At 38.4% G+C, this 15504-nt stretch overlaps 1 pseudogene; it reads left to right on the forward strand.

The window, feature by feature from the left end:
• Window positions 1-6204: 6204 nt before the first annotated feature.
• Window positions 6205-7736, forward strand: LOC150069408 (serine--tRNA ligase, cytoplasmic pseudogene; annotated as a pseudogene).
• Window positions 7737-15504: the final 7768 nt, after the last annotated feature.

The following is a 15504-nucleotide window of genomic DNA, read 5'->3' on the forward strand; positions in this document are numbered from 1 at the left end:
TCTGTCTAGAATAGCATACCTGTGATGTGATGTGTGTGTGTGTGTGTGTGTGTGTGTGTGTGTGTGTAACTTTAATCTTTCTCTCCCCTTTTGCAATTGATAGCTATGATTTTTGAAGTTTCCGACTGGACAAGTAATAAAGAGGGATTTGGTATTGGTTTAAACTAACGATTTTTTCTATAAGAATTTGGTATGGGTTTCACTTTTTTTCCATATATTTTTTATTTTAATTAATAGAAGGGTTACATTACATTCGCCAGATGGAAGGTGCATTATTTCACGTACATTGATACCCTTTCCCATGCCTTGGTCCCCATTTCCCTCCCCTTCACTCCCACCCTCATCTTGTTTTCCCCCCTTTCCTATCCAATTTCAAATAACCAAATACGCATATATCCAATATATCAGATAACAAAGTGAAATATTGTAACAATATGAGATAACAAAGGGACAGCAAAAGAGATGAGAGATAACATAGTACATTAAGGACAACAATCACTCATTTTATGGCTTTTGTTTCTATATCCTAGAGGTCCTTTCATTTAGCATCATACTGTATAGCCTTATGTATTCCCCCATTTGCCATAATTAATAGAAACCTTGGACTCTTCTAGCAGAGATTTGCAATAGAGCAAAACCTGGGTTTCACTTCTTATTAGGTATTGTAATCGGAAATAATCCTGTGTAGCTGGGCACAGTGGCTCAAGCCTGTAATCCTAGCTACTCAGGAGGCTGAGATCTGAGGATCAAGGTTCAAAGCCAGCCTTTTGTTCAAGGCACAAAAGGACCCGAGACTCTTATCTCCAATTAACATCTAGAAAACAGGAAGTGGGGCTTGGCTCAAGGGTAGGGCAGTAGCCTTGAGCTGAAGAGCTCAGGCCACAGTTCAAGCACCAAAACAAACAAACAAGCCAATCCCCTGTATTTGTTCAAATTTAATCCCTTGACTTCCCAGGACAGATCAGCTCCCAATTAATCTGTCTGACTGTAAGGCTGATTAAAAGTAAACTTTCACCAGAACTTACTTTTCTTTCCAGTTCAGTTCAGACCCAGTCAGTCATATATTTCTAAACTGTTATTCACATTTATGTATAAACATGTTTTCATGTTTATAAACAAATTGCATGTACTCACACAGCTTTTAGTGATAGTTTTGCTAAGGTGTAATTCTTATTTAATGTATTTTGTGTTTAGAATGAACACTGAAGTTTTCTTAGCATGATTTCAAAGCTGTACAATCCTCACCTCTCTCTAACTCTAAATCATATGTTTCCTGGTCACACTTAAAAGAAGTTTTCTTCATATGAATGTGTGTTCTCTTCTGCCTTTCAATCAATGTGCATAATAACCACTGCCCTACTTTTCTATTAATTTGTCTTTTCTGGATGTTTTATATAGTAGTAACAAACAAGGTATTTTTCTCATCTCTGATGTCCTTTCTTTAGTTTAATGTTTATAAGGCTTTTCCCACATTGTAGCATTATTAACACTTCATTGCTTTAAATGGCTGGATAATATTTGCTTTCATGAATGTACTGTTTTGGTGTCCACATGTGAGTTAATGGATATTTGTTTACTTTTCTCATTTTTTGGCTGCTGCAAATAATACCATTGTGAAGAAGATTTTATATGATATGTGTTAAGTTCTCTTGTTATACCTGGAGTGGAAATGCTAGGTCCTGTGATCAATTTGTGCTTACATTTTTCTTTTTTTGCAACTGTTAAATTCCTAAAGTGCCACGGCATATAAAAGGCAAATATATAGGAAACCAAACCAATAGACAGCAACAACAAAATATGGGGTAACGCTGTACCTATGACTGGCCTTGGAGTCTGGTAGCTACAGGTTAAGACACAAGTCAAGGCTCCCCTTCTGGATTTGCCTCCTCATGGTGCTATCTAAATAACATATAAGGGGAAGGACTGAGATACAAGAGAGTTCAAAGGATATTTTAGAGTTGAAGTTCTGGGGTTTGCTTCACTCCTCAGAACCTGGCCTGTATCCTGCTTTGTTTGTGTCTCAATTGTCTGTGGCTAAGATCCAGGGGGTAATTTAGAAATTGTGAAACCCATTTCAACTCAGGCAATAGTAGGTCCCTGCTACAGTGAAGTTTTTAATGTTCCCAGAGGGTTTTCAAATAGGAAGCCTGAGAGAGGAAAATGGTATGCTAATGGAGGATTCTATGCCAGGAAATCCTGCCCTCCTTCTGTCCCACAGTTACTCCCACCATTAAGCATTTTTTATTCAGTATTATTATTGGCCTATTTCATGCTGGTAGACAGTAGCCTCAGAGTTCCTAGGAAGGGTCCAAATAACTGTCCTGACTGTAGCTGGATGCTCAGGGGACTCTACTCAAACTCAAGGTAGACTAGAAGTTCCAGGTTGTCCTAGAAAGAGTACAGTGGATGAGGGGAAATTGGGAACAATGATCATTCAGACAAGTTTCATTTCTGCCCAGTATGCTACCTTACTCAGGGAACATGTCCTCCTAACCTTTGCTGTTTAATTGCACACATGAATTGGTGCTTATGCACAGGGGCAGCTCCGCAGCCTACCTTTATTTCATCCCTCACATCCTGGAGGAAATTTGGCATTGTCTGTTGATAGTTTTTATTATAACTCCAGGTAGGTGCTACTGGCATCTAATACTCAGAGGCCAAGAATGCTACTAATTAAAATGCAGCAATACGCATACAGCCCTGCCACAAGAAAGAATTATCTTGTTTGAAATGTCAACAGGGCCATAGTTGAGAAAGATGCAACAGAGATTTCAAAGCACATTCAAAAAAGTCTTCTGAAATCCTGGTCTGAAGTGTTTCTAGGAAGCCGCTCAGTAAAATCCAGATCTCGCCTATTGTATTTATTCTTTTCTCAAAGACAGTTCTCTAGGGTATAATCTCACTCATCATCCCTTGGCAAGTCTGAGGAAGTATTTCTTTTTTCCTGACTTAGTATAACTATAAATGCAAAGGCTATCTTCTTCACTGCGACTAGTTCTTACTCAGGATTTCAAGAAGAGACCAATTATGTTTTCAAAATCTACCACTCAAGAAAACAGCATGAGAGAACATGACAGTTTATCTTTAATCTTTAAGAGCCAAAGCATGTTTTGCTATTACCTCTACTGCACTCAGGTTTATTTCCACTTGTCTTTTCATCTACTTCTAACTTCTTGTCATTTTGATTTTTTGTTGTTGTTGTTGTTGGTTGTGGGGCTTGAACTCTGGACCTGGGTGCAGTCTCTGAGCTCTTCAGCTCAAGGTTAGTACTTTACCATGTTGAGCCACAGTGCCACTTCTGATTTTCTGGAGGTTCATTGGAGATAAATATCTCATAGACTTTTATGCCTGGGCTAGCTTTGAACAACAATCTTCAGATCTCAGACTCCTAAGTAGCTAGGATTGCAGGCATGAGCCACCAGAGCCTGGCCCATTCTGAATATCCTTCCCCTCTTCTCTTTCCTCACCTTCGCATTTCCTTTTGCTGTATTTCTCTCTTTATACATGCTTTCTTTTGACTTCTGTGATCATCTCTCCCAGTGTACGTCTCTAGCTCTTCCTTCTCTTTCTGCTCCCCTTCTTTTTCTTTCTCTTTCTGTCCTGCTTTGTCCTACATTTTTCTTTTTACTTTCACATACTCTTGAAGACTACTAAACCAATAACACGGACTTTTTTTTTTATTATACAGACTTCTTGGTCTCCCGATTTTCATTTCCTGATCAAACTTCTCTGTTAATTAAAACACACACACACACACACACACATACACACACACACACACCATAAATGGGTATATTATGTCATGTTTTTCAACCCTATTTAGAATTAATGATGAATTTCAATGGCAGCAAGCATTATTTACTGTCTCCAGTGACAAACAGACACTAACCACTAACTGATCATGTCTAATAGTGTCAGGTCATCATGAAAAGTAGATATGCTGATTTTTGCCTCAGCTTTCACTTTGAATCCTGAATGAGCCTGCAGATGTAAACTTTCTAGCCTTCATTACCCTCAGACATTTTCTGAACAGTGGTAAGCCTCACAAATTTAAGATACATTTAAATCTTCGAAAACTATTTTACATTGTCCATAGTGGGAAAGGCAAACTGTAGCTTGTGACACTCAGTAACTGCAGTGTAAAGAGTAACTGTGAGATTGGTACTATGCCGAGCTTTGAGTTGTGTTTATGCATTAAACATGTAGGCAGGGTGGTGGTTCCAAACTTTAATTCTACCTACTGAGGAGGCTGAAGATGGAAGATTGAAGGAAGACTGGACAGAAAAATCCAAGAGAACCGTCATCCCCAATTAACTTGCCAAAAGCTGGAAATGGAAGTATGGCTTAAGTGATAGAGTACCAGTCTTGAGCAGAAAAGTCAAACATGAGTAGGAAGGCATAATCTCAGGCATCAGTACTTCATGCACGCACATGCAAGCACATGTGTACACACACAGACCCACACCAATAATTATTAAACATGTTGCAATCTTTAAGTTTTGTAATGTTGTGTAAAGCTCAAATGGTTTGGTTGCATGCAGATGAGTTTGGAATTGGCTGGGGAAGCTGCAGAGATGTCCGATGGAAATACCTGGGAGGACCATATTTAATTCAGCTCCCGTTTCAGCAGCACTAAAATACCATGTGGTTCTTAGGTTGCTAGGTAGTTAAACTTACGAGGTTAGAACATCTAAAAATAAATGAAGGAAATAGCATGTAGGGATGACCTTTTGAACAAAATGTTCTGTGTCTGAGACCTAAAAGTAACCGACAGAACCCTAGGGGTCTGACAAGAAAGCATTAAAAGGAATCCCTGCTGGATGAAGAATGGCTTTCATTTTTCCCCCCCTCCACTGCTAATTGATGACTTTCGCTATTGTTTTAAAAGAAATCTTCTTAGATCCACAGGATTTAAAGGGCTGTTCTTCAGGTGCAGACAGAGTATGACAGCAGGTATGTTCAGAACACAGGGCACATGGTAAAGATAACAAGAAGAGCTCCATTTTAAAAAGTGATACTTCTCCCAGAAAATTTACTTTGGGAAGATATGTAATCTATTTCTTTTTTTTTTCTATTGCTACAACTCTCTTTTAAAACTTTCACTTCCAGCATTTTCCAAACCTAAACTAAATGTTCCACATTATAAAACTTCTCATCTCCCTTCCCTCCCACCTCCTCCCCTTTGGAACACTAATGGCAGCTTTTGTTCCACTTTAGATAATGAGCTGGATGAGCACAGGTTTCAAGAGGATTTGTGCTATCAGTTGACAAAAACAATGAAAGAGAACCTGGACTCATTCCGTATTTCCTTTTAACTATTTCCTGGAAATAGAAAGATAAAGTCAAACTAAATAGTAATATTTAAAAGGAAATTATTGATTGTAACTTTCAGAGCTTCAATAAAACTTTTTAAGGCAGCATGGGTATTAGTCTGATAAACCAATGTAGGATTGGATGATCAAAACAGAAATCATATAGTCTACTAAAGAGACAGGCACTAATACTTTCTGCTGACCTCTTGGAGAAGTCCAGGAGAGAGATCTGAAAGGCCTGGGGTTCCTGTGGATTTTTTGTCAGTCATCACTCTGCTGGGAGCAAAAGTATTTTTGAAAGTCCCCACCATAACTGTACTCTGTTGAAAATGAAGGTCTGGCCTGATCTTCCCGGGAACTCCTGGCTGATACAGGTCTACTCCCTCATAAGCCGAAAGTGATTCATCTATTAGTCACTGCATTTTAAATTACTATCATACTTAGTTTTACTTGGCATTGTACTGTTGATCATCTCTATTGTTTTTCTCAAATTAAATACAGAGAAAATAACTATCATTCATGTTCCTGCTACCCACTAACAACTTGCCATTAAAAAACTCACTATTTATGTATATAATATATATATACATATATACACACAGATATGTATGTACAGATACATACATATGTATCTACATATGTATCTACATACATGCGGGTACAGCCAGTCCTGGGGCTTGAACTCAGGGCCTGAGCACTGTCCTTGGGCTTTCTCAAGGCTAGCGCTCTACCACATGAGCCACAGCACCCCTTCTGGCTTTTTCTGTGTATGTGGTACTGAGGAATTGAACTCAAGTCTTAGTTTATGCTAGGCAAGCACTCTACCACTAGGCCAAACTCCTGGCCCCGCTATATTGTTTTGATTTAAAAAAAATATGTGAGCGGTCACAGGCTGATGGCTGTGGTCTTATCCTTGCTTCTGTGAGTGTTGGTCCTGGAGGAAACGAAGATGGTGCTGGATCTGGATTTGTTTCTGGTGGGTAAAGGAGGGGACGCAGCCCTCTCCTTGGAGAGACACAGGAGAAGCGCTTCAAAGACCCGAGAACAGTGGACCAGCTGGTGTAGGCAGACAGTAAGTGACTGCCATGCAGGTTTCAAGCCGACAACTTGAACAAACCGAAGAACTTACACAGAAGACAATAGGAGAGAAAATGAAGGGGAAAACAAAAGAGCCAGTGGGTGAGGATGAACCTGTGCCAGAGAACGAGGTAAATTTTCATGACCTCACCGCAGACACTTTAGCAACCCTCCAAGTCTCATAAATCAAAAAAGTCCAACTCCTCCTGGAGGAAGACATCTAGAAGTGGGGTGCCCAGAGGATAAAGCTGGAGGCAGGGCGCTTGGAGAGGTCAGGAACCTTTTGTACTCTTCTGTGCCCCTCTGTGAGGATGAAGATGTCATGGCGCAGGAGAGAGGATTTGGGGCGATGGCACAGTTGGAAGAAATCCTCTCCCGTGGATCTCGAGGTTATGGTGGATAGCTTTGAAGGTGAAAAGGGGGCCAATGTGGGGGTACTTCCTGAAGGGGGTTCTGGTGTTCCTGAAACAGACGCTCATCCAGGGTGCCCTCTGTGCCTTGGAAAGCTGGGGCTACACCCCCACTTAGAGTCTATTTTTCGTGAGGACAGCGGTCATGCAGGAGGTGGCACAGCTCAGCCAGTGTGATGGAGAGCTTTCTGCGGTGACTGGCAAAGGCTGTGAAAAGTCTGACGATAACTCAGACCATGAGAACTACAGGACTGCCCTTTCGGAGCAGCCCAGTGCCAAATACCAGCCGGGCGCATGGCTGAGGCCAGAGGATCTACCCTTCGAATCCGCCCGCCTGTCCACCTGCTTTCACCAGGAGGTGGGTCCCTGGGCCCTGATACCCGTGGCAGCTTCCCAATCCTTCAACCAGATTGAACAGTTCCGTCTATTCATCCCTCCATGGCCGCACGGCATGGGAAATGTTTGAAGAGACGATTGTCAGTGCAGAAGAGTTCTAGCAGTCTTTGGGGAATCCCTTACCACCTTGTGAATATTCTCTTAGGCTCTTTGAATCATGCTGCTAGGAAGAAGCTCATCCTGGAGGCCTGGTATCCGGACGAGGGTGTTTTTCGTGAGTTGGTCTGTTCTAATTGCACAGCTTATCAAGCTCGCCGGCTCCAAATCCGATACCGGCAGACCCAGGCAATGATGGACAAGGTGGAGTTTGTCCACAAGCTCAACACTACGGTATGTGCCACCATCCTGGAGAAACAGCAGACCAAGAAGGGCATCATTGCTGCGCCTGAGAAGTTGAAGGAGTTCGTGCTACCACAACTCCAAGGACTGACCCCCTTGTGAAGCCTCACCCATTGACCAGGAGCCATCCAAGAAGTGGAAGAAGCAACATGAGGGCAATGAAAAGAAAGTGGCAGCGAGAGAAGCCATCCTGGAAGCATGATCATGAAGGTCACTGAGGCCTAAAGCATCCCTTCATCCCAGCCTACCAGGCCTGCTTTCTGTCATCTGGGCTCTCAGGCCTGCCCTGGAGTGGGGCAGGGAGGGGGGCAAGCCCCACTCCTTGCCCTTCCCCCCTGACTGCATAGCCAAGGGAAACTGGCTGCTATGTGCCACGAAGACATTCCTGTCTCCTCACCAGTAACTGATGAGGCCATGTAATAAAGCATTTCTGGGGAGGGTGGAAAAAAAATGAGGTCAGGCTTGTGGTAAAGAATTGAAACATTCTGAAAGAAAGAGAAACAAAATTGGGAAATTCACAGCAAATCCTTCTTTATGGGGAAAAGCATCTTATTACTCTAGGGAAATAATATTCCAAGTCTACTCCAGATAAATAATGCAAGAATATTTTTTTAAAAAATGGTGCATTATACTCCAGATGATGTAAAAATACAAGGTTGTCAATTGTAGATATCAGCAGAACAAGAAGAGAAACTGAAATTAAGGAGACTGTTGAATCTTTTTTATATACATATATCCTTAGCAAAAATTAGGAAAAGGAACATCAGAGTCACTGTATTTTATAAAACAACATATTTATGATGTTGAAGAGTTGAAGGTCTTATTATGAAAAAAAAAGAAAACCTAGTTAACCCATTCTTTCTGGTTTCTTAGTGACATTTCCTGCTTCTTATTACTCATGAAATTGGTTTTACATTCTACAGGATTATAAAATTGACATCTACTGTTGCAGCTGTAATGATGTCAAGCAGTCTAAGTGGTTCAGCTGAACCATATGCAATTCACCTTTCCAGCTCAACCATGTATAGGAATGCTGGAATACAACAGGCACTCAATAGTTACTCCATTTATTTATCTCAACAACATCTAGTGAGCTCAATAAGTGCTACACTTTATAGAACACATTCCATACTCATTCCTTGTCTTTTCTTATTCTATCTAATGTACTTATTCCTGTATTCTCAATTACCTGGGAGGCAAAAACAGGAAACAGTTCAAAGATAGCCCTGACAAAATTCTCTCTCAAAGACTTAACCAGGCAGGATGGTATATGTCTATATCCCAGATACACAGAGGTCAGAGGATTGTAGTCTACTATGAGATTGTGTCTGCTCATGTAGAACCATTTCTGAAAGATGGAAATGAACTTCCTTGACCTTCCCAGAAGAAATCAGAATTCTGACTCTGTATCCTATCAATGATTATTTTTTGACTTATAAAATTTGACTTGGTGTAATCGTTCTTGGTAAATATTTTTTCTTGTAAGTTCTTTGATCTGAAATTTTCTGAAACTGCCATTGAAGAAACTCTACTCTTTATTCATTTTACAGAAAAGTTCTTTGCTACAGTTAGTAATTAACATGATAATGGAACATCTTTTCTTTTTTCATATATTTTTATTGTAATTGTAATTAATCTAAGGGTTACATTATATTCACCAGATAGAAGGGGCATTACTTCACATACATTGATACTCTTTCTCATGTCTTGGTCCCCATTTCCCTCCCCACGCCCCCACCCCTCATCTTGTTTTCCCCCGTTCCCTATCCGATTTCAAATAACCAAATACAAATATATCAAATATATCAGATAACAAAGTGAAATACTGTAACAATATGAGATAACCAAGAGACAGCGAAAGAGATGAGAGATAACATAATACACTGAGGACAACAATCACTCATTATATGGCTTTTGTTTCTATATCCTGGAGGTCCTTTCATTTAGTGTCATTCTATATGGCCTTTGTATATAGGTTTTGTTCTATTGTAAATCTCTGCTAGGAGAGCCCAAGGTTTCTACTGATTATGACAAATGAGGCAAACCATTGAGCCTATGTGGAACATCTTTTCTTTAATAACATTTGTTTCTAAATTCTTCAAACTGCATCTGTTTTGTACTGACATTTATTTTGATAATGATACTTACTGTTTTCTCTGTCTTTCAAATTCTAAAATGTCTATTCAGCTGCTTTATTTGTACTAGTCTAATGTTCGTATCAACTGTATAAAGAGAATATATAATTAGATTCACTTTAATTACATGGCATGTGCCGGGCTACATATATATGTGTATGTCTATATACATGTATATGCATACATATCCATTCATCCATCCATCCATCCATAAACATATTTATTTACATACGTATTATGAGTGTGTAAGTGTTCTGTAGTATATCCTGACAGAATTACCAAATTATGGACTTTCTTAAATAATAAAACTAGGGTACCATTCTTGAATCTGCTCTTATTTTTATCCAGAACAGGCTCTTGCTGCTGCTAAAAGCAAGACACTAAGGTGTTCTCTCAGGCAGTGGTTGGCTGAATATATAAGAAAGATAAATTTGGGAAAGATCTGTGATTGTTGTATTGTATGACATTGGTCATATAATTTAATGATCTAAACTTTATTTTACTTAGTTAAGAGTATATTAAACCATATCTCATGTTATGGTGAAGCTTAAGTTAGGGGGTTTCTTGGGGTTTTATCTGATTTTTTATGACTTCTTCATTAAGACATAAAAAAGTCCCCTATAAAGAATAGTCATTATTGGTATACATTTCAATTGTTTAACTAATGTGCTAAAAGTCACATAAATGGGTAAATCCAGATAAAGGATTCAAGTGTGGGCCACCTAGCTTCCAAGTCTAAACTTACTCTCCAAGTTGTGACACATTGCTTTCTACTTAGACTGAAAAGTAAGCTGATGTATTTCTGGTCTGCAAACACAAGACTCTTCTTTGTGACAGAACAAAGAAGGATTGTATTCTACCAACTGAACTTACAATCTTCTTCTGGTCAAGATATCGGGTTTTCTTGACTTATCTGGTGTCTGTGGTGTTCACTGTTGGACAGTTTGTTGAGAACTCATCCTTATGATATATTGATAAATCAGGGAAGCCAAGGCTTGTGATCACAAATTTTATTTGTCCCTCCCGGATTCATGAACAAACCATCAAATGCACAGTGAATTCATGCCCAGGAAGCCTCCAGAATCATAGATCAGTTGGCAGTCAGGCTGCGAAACATGCAATGTTTATGATGATCTATGTTGTACAATCACATGAGATAGATTGCATACACAGGGCTCGTCAGCAGGGAGTCATCTGGGGAAGCATCTGTTGAATTTTGTTTGCCAGCCTGAGGAAAAGATATTGCCAAAAGGTTGGCAAAGGCATTTATGTTCTTATTGTACCAAGCAAATTTATACTCTTTACTGGGACTTCCTGGAGTGAAAGGAAGCTGCACCCATCTCTGTACAACAGTAAACAACAGGCCACACCCAGTGATAATGTACCATATGCCACGGGTGCCTCAAGGGGCTCGATGGCAAAGTGCTTTATACTAATGGGTTCATTTTCTTACATGCACAAACACAGCTGGGAAAGAATCTTCTTCTTCTTCTTCTTCTTCTTCTTCTTCTTCTTCTTCTTCTTCTTCTTCTTCTTCTTCTTCGTCGTCGTCGTCGTCGTCGTCGTCGTCGTCGTCGTCGTCTTCTTCTTCTTCTTCTTCTTCTTCTTCTTCTTCTTCTTCTTCTTCTTCTTCTTCTTCTTCATCAGCATCAAAGTATGCATATCACATGTGCTCTTCACGGTATGAGACTACAGCTGGGGCATTTGCAGGGAGGTTTAGGTGATGCCACAGAGCTATTGTTTAAAGGAGAAAAAGACGAGGAGTAAGTCCACGTTTGGTTTCATCCTGCATTTCAGTCACAAAGTTACATCTGTACAGGACAAATTGTTCTGTATGGAAACAAAGCATAAACTTTTAGGATCAGACAATATATAATTCATTGGAAGTTGCCAAATGACATCCTCCCTATCACTCATGTGATTCGATGAAAACCATACATTCTTGGTTTTAAACCAACATAGATCATATGTACTCTTTTGTGTCTGTATGTACCTTAATAATTTCTTACATAATTCTGATTCTTAAAAAGTTTTCTGAGACAATGCTCTCTAAAACTACTCATAGTTTCCCTTCCCAGGAAAAGAAACACACTTTGTATATTTAATAATACCTCATATTGCTTTAAACTTTATATGAGAAACGTGTTTTGTTTCTTTGTCTTTGTATTTATTTTCTTTCTGTACTGAGGATTGAACCTAAGTCCTTGTTTGTGCTATGCAAGTACTATGTTACTTGGACCATGAGTCATGTATTTTGTTCATGAGATAGAGTCTTTCTAACATTAACTTGCTTTGGGCTGGACTCAACTTCATGATGCTCCTACCTCTTTCAATCTAGGATCTTGTTACAGACACTTGTTTGCATCAGCATGTATGCTCTGTCTTTTTATTTTTAATTTTTGGCGAGAAAGAGAAAACACAGAAAGTCCAGTTAGCTAAAATTGACTTCCAACTTAAGATTCTCCTACTTTAGGTTCTTTAGTGCCCAGTTTTGAGTTAGTTATCGATGTCCATGCTCAGTTGGTCCTTGACTTTACAAGGGAAAGTGCCATTTTTCCTGTTTACTGTTTTTGTTATTAGTGACACCTGCCAGTGTATTATCATCTTGAAATCCCCAACTGAGTTTATTTTTACTATAAGTATATTTTGCAAATTTGTAGTCACTGATGAATTACGAAAAGGTAGCTTTCTGATTTGGCATTGTGCTACAACTATCATATCATAAGCCAACTGTACATGGCATAACCTTAGAATGGTTCTGTCAATAGTATAACTGTATGTACATTTTCCCTATTGCCAGTATTTAAATGTAAACTAAAGTGATGCCTTGCCCTAATTAGTTTTATCATACTTAATTATGTTTGGTGTTTATACAATTTGGCTGTACTTCTGAGAGTTTTAGAAAGAGAGGATATTTAAAGCAATACTATATTCCAAAGTTCTCTTTTAATTTATGACAACAACAAACAAAAAAATCTGATTTCATTGGATGCTGGTAGCTCATGGTTTTAATCTTAGGTAGGCAAGAGGTAGAGATCTGAGGATTGTGGTTCAAAGTCAGCCATAGAAGGAAAGTCAGCAAGACTCTTATCTCCAAAAAACTACTCAGAAAAGAACTGAAAATGGCACTGTGGATCAAGTTGTAGAGTGCTAGCTTTGAGAAATTTTACCTTAGGGACAGTGGTTAAGCCCTGAGTTCATGTCCAGAGAGAGAGAGAGACAGAGAGAAAGACAGAGACAGAGACAGAGACAGAGACAGACAGAGACAGAGACAGACAAAGGAAAGACAGAGGAAGAAAGGAAGGAAAAAGAAAGAGAAGAGAAAGTAAAAAAAAAGAAAAACAGACTTGATTTTAATGGTGGTATTTTGGAAATAAACATTATAACATTGGTGTATATATGTAAAATTCTGGCATAGGGACAATAGTGAGTGAAAATTTGGCATAAACTTGAATGAAATATGGTCTAATAATACCTTATTATAATATCTATAATATCTTATACTTCATTTCTACCCTATCAAAATATAAGTAATTTTGGTCAACTAAATAGTCAATGTGGTAAGGTCAGTAGCTGTCTTGAAACAATTTTAGCATTCTGGTAAATGTAGAAAAAAATGTTCAATTGTAAATTAGTTGGTAGTAAATAGTGATTGTATCTTAATGCTTATGTGATGATAATGGAATAGTTATTCTAAAAGTAGGAAATAGTTTTGTATTTTCTGGATCATTACTGACATGTATTCTTAATTTGCTGACACATGCATACATATAAATACATATGTATATGTTTGTGTGTGAAAGAAGTAACTTAAAAATCCAATATTAATAATCAATGGGAATGTGCTTGTTCAAATCAACTTAATGTAGGGAACCATTAAAAGATGAAGTTTTTATTTCACTACTGCTGCATGAAATTCTGTTCAGGACGATGTCAGTCCATGTTCTTGGTATTATTAATGTAGTTATTGTTTTACTGAGTGGAGATGAATTTACAAGGACTTGTAGGGGAAGTTAAGACTTGAAGATAATTTATTTTGTAGCCTTTTATAAGTGTGAAAAGTGGTCCTTGATTATAACCCTTCAAATAAATGCAATGTGGCTATACTGTGAATAAGTATGGATTAGACACTAAAGCTTCAACAACACACTCAAGAAGTACCAACACAAGAGCTCAGATAATTCTGAAATCTTTGGAGAAGTTTTGAAATTCCTGAGACTACCCATTTTCCTGAAAAATGAAGTTTATCTTTCCAAGAAATTGCTATACAATTCCTTCCTACAAACCACAGCAGTTAAAAAAACATTGCTTTCAAACTGAGTACTGGTGGCTCATACCTAATACTAGCTACTCAGAAGGCTGAGATCTGAGGATAGCGGATCAAAGTCAACCCAGGCACTCAAGTCTACAAGGCTCTCCAATTAACCACCAGAAAAACAAAAAAGGGAAAAGAGAAAGAAAGAAAGCAAAAAAGGAAGAAAGAGAAAGAAAGAAAGCATTGTATTCTCCAAGCAAACCTTAGTAGTTTGGAGGTCATAAATTGTATATGAACTGCAGATCTAGGACTGATTTTCATTGTGATCACTGTAAAACTCCTTACCTAACTGAGAAAGTGTCAAGAAACAAGATCTAGTTAACATAGTCAATGCTAGCCTCCTGTTTGTGTTTGCATCTGTGTCCCCAGAAGAGCTGAAATCACTACTTCCTCAGGTAGAATGCAATTCACATGGAGAATGTTAATGTTAAACAAAAGAAACAGAAAGCAGAAGTCTAAAGAAATTTTGAAACTTCTTGGAAGTATGCTCAACAATATTGAAAAGAGTTCCCATTAGGAAAATTATGGCATGGTACTTGAGAAAACAGAGGCTCATTTAGGATGTTTATCTGTAAACAGCTGGGAAATAGTCTGAGTATAACCGGTGGGGTACAAGAGTTAAGAGTCGTGGGAAGATTTATTTCAGGATGAGGAATCTAGACAAGAGAATATTTCTAGGTAGACATAAGAAGTCACTGGAGTAAAAATGATGGAAGATTTTTGTGAGAGGAAAGGATAATTGAGTGTGCAGGGGAAATCCTGGAGGAATGGGCAGGAGATTGGATTTAGGAACACAGATGGATGGGTGCATTCATGCTACCTCTTCCAGTTACTACTGACTGAGAATCAAGGTTGAACTATCCATGATCAGAAAGAGAAAAATATTTCCAGCATTGATGCATATAATCAAACTTCTGTTTTCCATGTTCATGTGGTTTTAGTTGTGGTTCTTGAATTTCGTGTACAAAAAACAATACAACAAATTTTGATCTGCTAGCTATTCTTGGGGTATATAGTATTGCAAATTTTGTTTTCCACAGAGAAAAAAAATCATTATTTTATAAAAGTTACAAAAGTGAATCCATGCCAATAACAGGAAGAGCTAGGTAGAAATAGGAAAGCAACTCCTTTTGCAATAGCCTCAAAGAAAATAAAGTACCTAGGAATTAACTTAACTAAGAATGTAAAGTACATTTATGTTGAAAACTTTAAAAACCTAAAAAAGGAAATTAAAGCAGAACTGAGAAAGTGGGAAAACCTCCAATGCTCCTGGATTGGAAGCATTCAATTGATTAACATTGTGAAAATGGCAATCTTGCCAAGGGCTATCTACAAATTCATTGCAATACCCATCAATATCTCAATGTCATTCTTTAAAGAAATAGAAGAAGCAATCCAAAACTTCATATGGAATAATAAAAGACCCCGTGTAGCAAAAACAATTCTTAGCAGAAAGAACAGACCAGGAGGAATTTTAATATCAAACTTTAGACTCTATTCAGACCTATAGTAACACAAAC

The sequence above is a fragment of the Megascapheus bottae genome, chromosome 1 (genome assembly GCF_031878675.1).
Source record: "Megascapheus bottae isolate mThoBot1 chromosome 1, mThoBot2.hap1, whole genome shotgun sequence".
NCBI classification, from domain to species: domain Eukaryota; kingdom Metazoa; phylum Chordata; class Mammalia; order Rodentia; family Geomyidae; genus Megascapheus; species Megascapheus bottae.